The sequence below is a fragment of the Capsicum annuum genome, chromosome 11, assembly GCF_002878395.1.
Source record: "Capsicum annuum cultivar UCD-10X-F1 chromosome 11, UCD10Xv1.1, whole genome shotgun sequence".
Classification (NCBI taxonomy): Eukaryota; Viridiplantae; Streptophyta; class Magnoliopsida; order Solanales; family Solanaceae; genus Capsicum; species Capsicum annuum.
In genome coordinates this window covers 168,312,712-168,323,589 of record NC_061121.1, presented here as the reverse complement: position 1 = coordinate 168,323,589, position 10,878 = coordinate 168,312,712, and positions in this window count along the sequence as shown.

Genomic DNA, 10,878 nt, shown 5'->3' with positions numbered 1-10,878 from the left:
TCTATATGGTATCCATGTTGATATCTTTTCTGATTATTAGAGACAATAGTATGTATTTATTAAAAAAGAGATTAATTTTAGTCAAATAAGGTGGGTTGAGTTGCTGAAGGACTATAATATGAGTCTTCACCACCCAAGTAAGGCTAATGTGGTTGCTGGTGCTCTTAGAAGGTTGTTCATAGGGAGTTTGTCGCATATAGATACGGGTAAGCGGGAATTGGTGAAGGATATTCACCATTTGGCTAACCTTGGAGGTTGTCTCGTGGACTCTGAGGATGGTGGTGTGTTTGTGCAACAGATGGTGCAATCGTCTCTTGTTTCTAAAATAAAAGATAAACAGGTATTAGATCCTCTCTTGATGAAGATTAAGGATGATGTGGGTAAGCAAAAAGTGATGGCCTACGAGATTGATGGCGATGGTATCTTGAGGTACCAATAGAGGTTGTCTGTTTCAAATGTTAATCAATTGCTAGGTAGGATTTTGGCTGAGGCCTATGAATCATGGTATACGGTTCATTCCAATTCAACAAAGATATATCATGACCTTTAGGATGTATATTGGTGGAATAATATGAAATGGGATGTAGTCAAGTTTATGGCTAAGTATATGGTGTGTAAGCAAGTGAAGGTAGAGCATATGAGGTTGGATGGGCTACTTCAAGAGATTAATTTGATGATGTAGCAATAGGAGATAATTAATATGGATCTCATCACTGGCCTTCCATGATTGCGGAATTAGTGTAACTCCATTTGGATCATCGTGGATAGGATGACTAAGTCTGCTCATTTCTTGCCAATGAGGACTACTTTTCTGCCAAGGGTTATGCAAAGTTGTTCCTTTAGGAAGTTTTAAAGTTGCATGGTGTGCCTGTCTCAATTATATCAACTCATGGTACTTAGTTCTCGTCGTATTTATAGTGCTCTTTTCAGCGTGGTTTGGGGACCAAAGGCTGTGAGGTCGTATTTCTGGTGCTCTTTTCAGTGTGGTTTGGGGACCAAAGGCTGCGAGCCTATGTGATTGACTTTGGTGGTAGTTGGTTTGACCACCTACTCTCATTGGACTTGCTTATAATTATAGTTACCATTCTAGCATTAGTATGGCTTCATTTGAGGCATTGTATGATAGGAGGAGTATATCTCCTATTGGGTGGTTCAAGGTTGGTAAAGCAGAGATGTTTGTCCCATATTTGGTTCACCAAGATATGGAGAAGGTGAAAGTAATTCGGGATAGGCTTATGACCGCCCAAAGTCACCAAAAGTCCTATACAAACATGAGGCAAAGGTATTTGGAGTTTGAGGATGGAGATTGGTTATTCTTCAAGGTATCTCCCATGAAGGGAGTAATGCGGTTTGGAAAGAAGGGAAAGATCAGTCCCCTATATGTTGGACCGTATTTTGATTTGAGAAGGGTTGGTGATTTTGCATATGAGTTGGATTTACCCTATAGCATGAGTTCCATTCATCCAATATAGCAAGTGTCCATGTTACGAAAATGTGTGGGTGATCCTTCGTTGGTTGTTCCCTTGGAGAACATTGGTATTTTGTATTCTTTATAATATGAGCTGGTCCCAGCGAGGATCTTGGATATGCAAGTTCGCCGGTTGTGAATGAAAGACGTGTCTTGGATAAAGGTTCTATGGCAGAACTAAAAGTTTGAGAATGCTACTTGGGAAGTGAGGATGACATGAAGTTCAAGTATCCGTTCCTTTTTTTGATTTTGGAAATTCAAGCTTGAGGTATATATTGTTCATACTATCTTTATTTTCTGTCTTTGTTGATGGTAGATTGTGAATTCCTTGGTTTGTTGTTTTCTATCATAAAGGTAAGAGTAGAGACATTTGGGATTTAATCATGCTAGTTAGTGCTTTGTTCCATCATTCGAGGAAGAATGATCCTAAGGGGGAGACTGAAACACCACAAACTTTGGCTCTTGCAAATTTCTCGAGTCTTAGACTTTATGTTCATCATACCAGTCACACAACAAGTCGTATGGTGTGGTTTTGGGTCTAGGGACCCTAGTGGTATGTTCGTCAGTATGTTGCTGGCCAAGTCCTGACCTAGTTATGAGAGACTCTATACGAGATGTATGGTCAAGTGACGTGACCTTTAGGGTCCAATCGTATGTTGTCCAGTTTCTAGCCCTTGATGTTCTGGCTTGGATAAGACTTGATAGTACTAGTCGTATAATATTGAAATGTGTTAGGCAAGAGAGTCTTATATTAGCCCGAATGTGGTGTCCAACCTTCTGACATAGTGACGACTTGAAGTTACCACTCATATGTTGTGGTGACGAGTTTGAGGGTCAACTTGTACCCACCTGCATGTTTTCCACAACTTTTGAGATGAGGGTATTTTATACACGTCCCACCCCAAGACCTTAAGATCCCATGTCTTCTAGCACTTTTTGGTCATTTATTCTAAACTTTAGAAGATTAAAATACTCTCTAAACCCTCTCAAAAACTTCTCAATAAAGATTGGCTAGGGTTAATTCAAGGTGGTCATCTAGAGGCTTAAAGACCAAATTCTATGCATGAATCTTCGTAACTTTGGCAAGTGACTCTTCTTTTATTGTTAGTTCACTAGAATTATGTGTTTTAAACGTTTTTTGCGAATCATTAATGGTGGTTTTGAAAACCATGGTTGGGGGTTTGAATACATAATGTTGAGTATTGTTTTCTCATGATTTAAGTTATGATTATGCATGTTTTGATAATGGTTTTGCACATGTTGGTTCTTGGAAAGTGATATAAACTAAGGGGTTATGGTTAACCCTAATTTTATTGTTTTTGGCTTGAATAATGGTATGCCCTCAACCTTTTGTGAAATTGCCTATGAGAATGATTTTGTCACATGTTGAACTATATTTTGAACTAAGGCATTGGCCTAATAATGTAAGTGGTTGGTAAATGGTTTTATGAAAGCCTTGTTGGCCATAAATTAGTTTGAATTTCTAAATAGGTTCGAGTCCGTAAATGTTGAATTGAATTGATGTTTTTGTTCAGACAATGGGTTCGAGTTCCAAAGTTGATTAATAATGGTTATGGCATGTTGTATGCTTGCAAGTGAGGTTGGTATGACGAAACCAATGGGATGCCTTTGGTAAGTGATTTGATTAATGGCTCTGTATATGCTTAATGAATATTTTAATTGATCTTTAAAGTTGGAGGTGTAGCTGGTCCGTGAAAGTGGAGTCCGAAGGACTAACACTGGAAAATCTGCTAGCCGGTACGGGTGTCTATATGGTCGGGAGGTTCGAGTCTCCCGAATGAATATTTGAATGGGAGGTTTGAGTTCCCCATATTATATACATTGGTGCTTAAGTCACCTGGATTATGCTGAGAGGTTCGAGTCCCCCATAAATGCATATACAGATAGGGTTATTCTCTGATTTATGCAGCTACATACACTAGAGCTTCCAGCTAGGGAGAGCTGGGCCTATATACCCCATGGGTTCCTTGTTATATGAAGGTTATGCTACATAGCTCAGGTTATGATTTTTAAAATTCATGCTAAGCTGGTTCCCTATCCCGGCATGATAGATATGTATATATGTGATTGCATATGATGATTGGACTTGGTTTTGAATGATGATATTATTTTATTCCTCATTCCTTGAGTTATATGCTAGCGCTCAAACCGATAACCATATCCAGACATTGTATCTCTAGGCGATGTAGGAAAAGGAACTTCTTCTACTTTTCCTGCACAGTGATCAGGTGTTCGAGTGATTCATGAGTTGACATTGAAGTGGTGAGCTTCCATACTTCGGAAGGCTTCATTTCATGGTCTTTATATTCTATGTCTCAGACTTTTTTTAGACTTTGTTTTGGCTACTGTCGGGGGCATGTACCAATACTTTATTGACATCAGATTTATAGAGGCTTTGTTGGATTACTGTGGACTTAGAAGTGTTGTTTTGGTGGATTTTCTAGGCGACGGATGGTTGTTTGATTACCAGTGATTGGTTTAGACATTTCATGAATAAATATTAGTCTTAGTTTACACTATCTCGTTATATGTTCGGAATTCATCTTACACTTGAGGTTGTTGTGTTGACTAGTTTAGGGAGGGGGTGTTCTCCGGTCCACATGGGACTTGAGATACCCATCTCTACTAGGCCCTTTTTCGGATCATGACAATATATATATGTATATATATACATATATATACATACATACATATAATTACATACATACATATACATATACATATATATGTGTGTGTGCATATATATGTGTGTATGTATGTGTGTGTATATATATTATAAGAAACCTATAAGTGAGTCTAAGTTGTGTCTAGATCTCGATTGCTGACTAGGGAACATGATTATTAACAAGGACATAGTAATCTACTCAAGTAGCAAACATAAAGAACTATAACCGCAAGTTTTTCATCACTAATAAGCTAGTCTTATCACACTTTGAGATATAAAGGAACGCTACAGGAAAAAAAGAAGGCCTCAACATACCTTTCCATGATGTCAAGCAACCTATAAAAAATCCGCTCGTACATTTATGCCAACTATAACAAGCTAAACTTCTATACCTGCTTATTTTATTTTTTCCCAGATAAGTCACCTCAAAATTACTACTTCCATATCAATTCAGTAGCCATTACTATTTTTAGCACTTACATAAACCTTATCTTATTTCTAAACACCCAAAATTTTCTCAATTATAGAGTTGGATCACATACGACCTATTCTCATGACTAGAGTTTATACAATTTTTATTTCCTAATTAGGCACGACACGAATAATAATTGATTATGAGTTCTTGATAGGGGATAACTATTTCAAAATAAGATAGAATAACATTATCTTAAATCTCTATGTGAAGTTCATCAATAGCATACTAGGTTAGAGCTCTTGAAATCAATGAAATATGCGATGAAAATAAAGGAATAGCCTTTACATACCTTTTCTATGTAAATATTGTGGATGTTGCTTAAAGATCAATCATACTATTCCAATCACATTAGTACAAGTTGTTGATGGCTACAAGTAATGTGTCGCTGCCAATAGGTAAGGCATTGATGTCAATTGCAACTAGCCTATTTTAAAGCATTAATGAGACCAATAATGGCAAAGAACAGCAGCTAAATCCAACAATATATGCTAATAACATCTAGAAGGATCAATGAGCTCCTGAGGTGCTATTTCAAGTTGTACCTCACACCGTCTCAATCCACAACTTTCGTAAGAGACTCAAAAGAGGAGCAAACAAATAGTACCATCTCTAACGTCAAAAACACAATAGTTAACATAACTAAAAAGCTCCCTAGATCAAAGGTTTCTTATCACCACCCCATAGCTCAATAAACAACAAAAATCATTGTAATATCTTAAAAATACAAGAGGGAACTTAAAGAGGGAGCTTATTTGATGAAAATAAGTCCAATACAAATGCTCAAAATCTGGCTTAATACATCCATACTATTTACCTATATACGGAATCCAATCAAATAGAAAGGACAAGAAGTGCCATGACAATCTGACAAAAGGCACAAATTTTTGCTATAAAATATTATCTATGACTTACTGAAGCTAGCATTAAAAAAAGGAGAGTTTTACCTTTATATCAAGATCAGGATATTTTCTAGGATATAACCATGAATCCAAGCCCTTTCTAGCACAACATCATTTGAATTACACAACACTACTTTTTGCGGAAAACTATGCCAAAATGACAGGCGAAACACATACTACAACTTTTTGCCAATGATTTAGTCTAGAATTATCAAAATATAGGGATGATTGTAGGAGTTATTTTCTGAATTTAAATCTTTTTATATGAATATATTGAGTTCAAATAACAAAGTATATGATATTTATTTGGCTCCATCAAGTTAGGGCGCTGACTTCACATGCCTGCAGTGTAGTCTTACAAAAATAAAATATTTCTCTATTATGAATTTGTATGGATGAACGATTTTGTGCATTGAAAACTAGATTCATTACCTTTAGTTTGTAGGTTAGGGTCCTCTAACTCTTTATAGATTGGGAGAAAGTCTTTGAAACATTTGATCCAAATTTCTGAGAATTTATTAAAGAAATTATGAAAACTTTTGCTGATTTTTATTTTATAGCTAGCTTGACTTTAAAACTTAATATACGGCCATTGTGTGATTAGAACACCTTATAACACATCCTTCCTAACATCTTAAGAATTCTTTGTCTTATCCCAAAAGCATGAGTTAATTTAAATATTCCGATGGGAAGAGTGTTACATCCTTTCCTTTTAGTAACATTCTTCCTCGAATGAAACTTACACACACAAGGTCAAGTCGTCAGGACTTTCCAAAATATAGGTAGAATCCACTATAAATGGGACTACTCAAAAACCTAAAATGGATAAAATTCAAGCCCAGATGCCTCATAGGGAAATACAACATACTAATAAGATGCTACTCAATAAACATATATCTTAATCAAATTATAACTGCAAGAAAATTTATAACTAAAGGGAGTAACTTAGATCGACCTCTAGTGTCATCACTCTGGTTCATAGAATAGTTATGAGCATCTTATTTGGATATCATATTTAGCTCATGAATAATAATAAAGTTCAAGTTATTGTGCATGTAGTGATACTTAATCATAAAAACTTAATAAAAGTTTTTATTTTTTGAACATGTAAGTCCAGAGGTGTATGTTGAATGCACGATAAAACTGTACGAACATGTAATCTTTTGTGCAAATAATCTATGGACTATTCAATATCTTGTGTGCTAATGACCCCTAAAACAAGTAGTAAGGAGATGAATAAACTATAATCTAAAACTTATTGGGTATTATAGCAAGCAACAAAGATGTATAATATTACTTTTTTTAAAAAAACATGAATCTTATGCCATAGATATTTAAAATATGAGTACTCAATTATGACATATAAAATCCTTATAACATTTAAACAAATTCTTATACATTCATGATGTAATACCTCACATTTGGGACTAGAATGAAATTCGTCATTCCTATGCGTAGATGTTTCAAAATTCTCGAATCCTATCTAAATTTAGTGTGTTAATCAATTATGTAGTGTGGGAATCTATTTAAGCATGAATTTAGATCATATAGATCCCCTAACTCAAGAACAAGTTGAAAGATTTCCAACCGTTCAAGTTTTAGTGAGCATCAAAACTTGGGTCAAATACAATCGACCATAACTCATTTTATATAATGAACTGGGTGGATTACTATATATCAAATGAAATATCTTTAAATTAATTTTCCAACGATACTGATTTCACCTAAATCAGATATCGGAGCAAGTATTTATGCCCATATTACTATGGTATGTTAGGCTGGGAAACAGAATGACGACATTTGTGATAACCCGTCACGCCCGTGATAGCCTATCACCAATGTCATTAGCCCTGGGCAGATTTTCACCACCAGTGACGACATTTTGTGACAAGCCGTCACGCCCGTGATGGACTATCACCAATGTCTTCAACCTTAACCAGAAAACCAAGATTTCACCTTTTGTGACGACAATTCGTGACGACCTATCACCAGTATGACGGCTTGTCATGAATGTCGTTAGCTATTTTTTCCAGCAATTATGGGACATTTTAGTAAGGGTATTTTGGTCTTGTTTCTTCACTCCCCATGACTTATAACCCTCAAGGAGCATTTTATCTTCCATTCTCTTTAGTTAAACATCTCAAAAAGCTCTCTCATATACTCTTAACCACAAGATTAGGGTTTTCTCTCAACAACATCTCATCAAGAGTAAGCCTAAGGATTTCTTCAATAACCTTCAAGAAACATTAGATCTCTTTCAAGATCAAGCTTTAAGGTATGAATAGTGTTCATCCATAGGTCCCTTTCATCCATGGAGCTCAAGAATCATGTTTTAAATTATAAATTATGATTTCCTTATTGTGTTATGGCTATAATATGTTGATGATTGTTGTTTGAATTCAAGGTTGTATCTTGATGTATTTTTCATGAAGCATGTGAGTAGGTTAGTTAAAATCCATGAATTTTGGATGGATTAAGAATGTCAAATTGATAAATACACCTATGCCCAAAGTTGTGCATGTAAGGTGTTTGATAGAATGCCAAGAATAATAGAATCCATGTTTTTATGACTTTATAGTGCTTAAATGACAAGCCCATGTTTTATTATTTATGATTCCACATGAACTCCATGTTATTGTTGTGTTTTATTATTGTGATATGGAATGAGCATAATATTGAAGCAATGCGAGTATATACATGTTGTGCGCATCCCCTTCCATGTATAAGATGTTGAGAACCAAGTGTAGTATGAAATCTCCTACTTATGATATTATAACTTGTGGACCTTATTCTTACGATCAAGTTATTCATGTGTTTCAATTTCCTTCCATTGAGTCCTGGAGGTATTTGTACACGAAATAATATAGTCGTGTGCCTAGTGCTATGTCATGTTAACATGATACTCTCAGTCAAGCCATTGTCTATATAATTCAGTTAGTCATGTGACTCAGGAAAACTCAGAAATCTTAGCATTCTCAGTAGTTCAGTAAACTTAGTACTCAGTAATCTCAGTGATCTCACTAACAACAGTATTCCTAGCGATCTCAGTAATTTTAGTACTTTCAGTCAGTCCTCAGAACTCAATACGTTCCTTCAGTCAAGAGAACTCAGTAAAGTTAGTTTAGCTTCGCTAAAAAATACCACTAGTATCAGTTTAGTTATTTAGTATCAGTTCAGTTAATCAGTTCAATTCAGTTATTCAGTTTAGCTCAGTTATCCAGTCCAGTATCTTTCAAATAGGAGTAGGATTCAGCACCGAGTGAGCCTAGGTATGGGGACTCAACCGCTAGAAAGGACGGAGATCCTTAGAAGCAATCCCTAAGTTCCATGTCACTCCTTAAATCCTGTTGGGGTGGACTGGCACTCGTAACTGAGGAGGCCTAGGAGAACCAGCTCATAACCTTATACTTCCCATGCATACCTCTGTGGCAACCCGAAATTCAGATAGCATCATGTCACATATAAAAGGAAATAATCACCTGTATAAGATCGAGCACACATATATATGTATATACAATACTTGGCAGTTGGAGCCATCACGTCTATTAACAAAACACCACCTTGACTGTACATTAGGTCTACAAAGCCTCTAGACAATACACAGAGTTTAACTAAGGTTGGGACACACCCCACCATATAACTAACTTCTATACAATACCAAAAGTGACTGGATATGACACGAAAAGCCCAAAAGCAAATTGGAGCTCACCAAAAATAGTTGGATATCCCGGCTCCTACTTGTGCGGTGTATGAGCTGAGGTACCTGTGCCTGCAGCATGAAATGCAGCTCCCCCATGGGGGATGTTACAACAAAATATGTATTGAGTATGTAAGGCTGTAGATAATCACATATGATATAGGATCTCAATACAAATCAGAAACAAGGGAATAAATCGTAAGAGGAGTGGACCACACTTACTAGAACTTGTGACAGCCTGTACATTTTATTTATTTATTCACTTTACCTTCGTTCTTATCATCTTTGTAATAATTACTATACTGTACTGTGACCATTAGGCTGCCTTCAGTACATATCAACTGGGATCGACCCATGATAGGCTTATTTCCCTGGGATAGCACCCATAAACACATAAATAGGGATCGACCCATGATAGGCTTAGGCCCTTGGGATACCACCCGATAAAATAGAAATTCCATCACTTAGTTTAATTAATCTTTGAGAATGTTATTTCGATTACCACAACATTTTTGATACTTTGAAAGAATGATACATCAATAAGAGACATATAAATAGACCATCAATGCAATAAAAATGAAGTAAAAACTCATTGGCATATCAATGAAGTATTTTGGAGTCATCAATGCCATAACAATGAAGTAGGAACTTATTGGTATATCAATGAAACGTTTTTGAGTCATTAATAGCACATAGATCTTGTTTGAGTAACCGGATACCTTCTGACATTCATTAGTGCAATAAACATCTAAGATTTGGAAAACAAGTAAGTATTGGAATGTCTTGATATCTTGTCGGGTGGAAACAAGTTCATTGGTAACGTAGGACATCATACAAAACCATTATGGATCACATGATACTGAATAACTTTGGAAGCTTTCTTAATAGAACAATTGTTCACTTTCATGCCAAAGATATGATATGGAGTATGCTTTATATATCTGACTGTCAACCTTCAATACTAGTCCCAAATGAACTTCCCGTATTTTTGGATGACTTATCTACAATGAACATATATAGCAATCTAGTATTAGCAACCAAATGTCACAATTCAATTATTTTAATTCACCAAACTAGTGGTTAAGTGGTAAGCCCTAATTACACCATAAAGGGTGTCACTTTAACCCTCTTATAATCCAATTACATTCACATGCCATGCATATTCATACAACATCCTCCAATATCAAGTTTGGATTCATTTATCCTTCTAACCATTCCATTAAACCAAATTGAGCCATAAACATAAATAATCATCAATTCAATAGTATATCACCATATCCACCTTCCATAACCCAATTACCATATCCACCTTCCATAACTCAATTACCATATTCACCTTCCATAATTCAATACAACCAAACCATGCAAAATGGTCCATAACCCTATTTCCATCGACTTTCAATAACAACCAATACATATAATCCTCTATCTCACATATACATATGGAAAAGAACAAAGGCAAACAATATTCATACCTTAGAATTCACCTCTTGATTATGCAATCCTATTTGCACAAATAATAGGTGCCGTTCGAAGCTCTCGAGATGACAAACGTAGTTATCGGATTACTTTAGAATTTCTATGGTTGAATTAAAAGTAATTTAAAGGTCAAATTTGGCTAGGGTTTGTTATTCCTCAATGATTGATGATGAA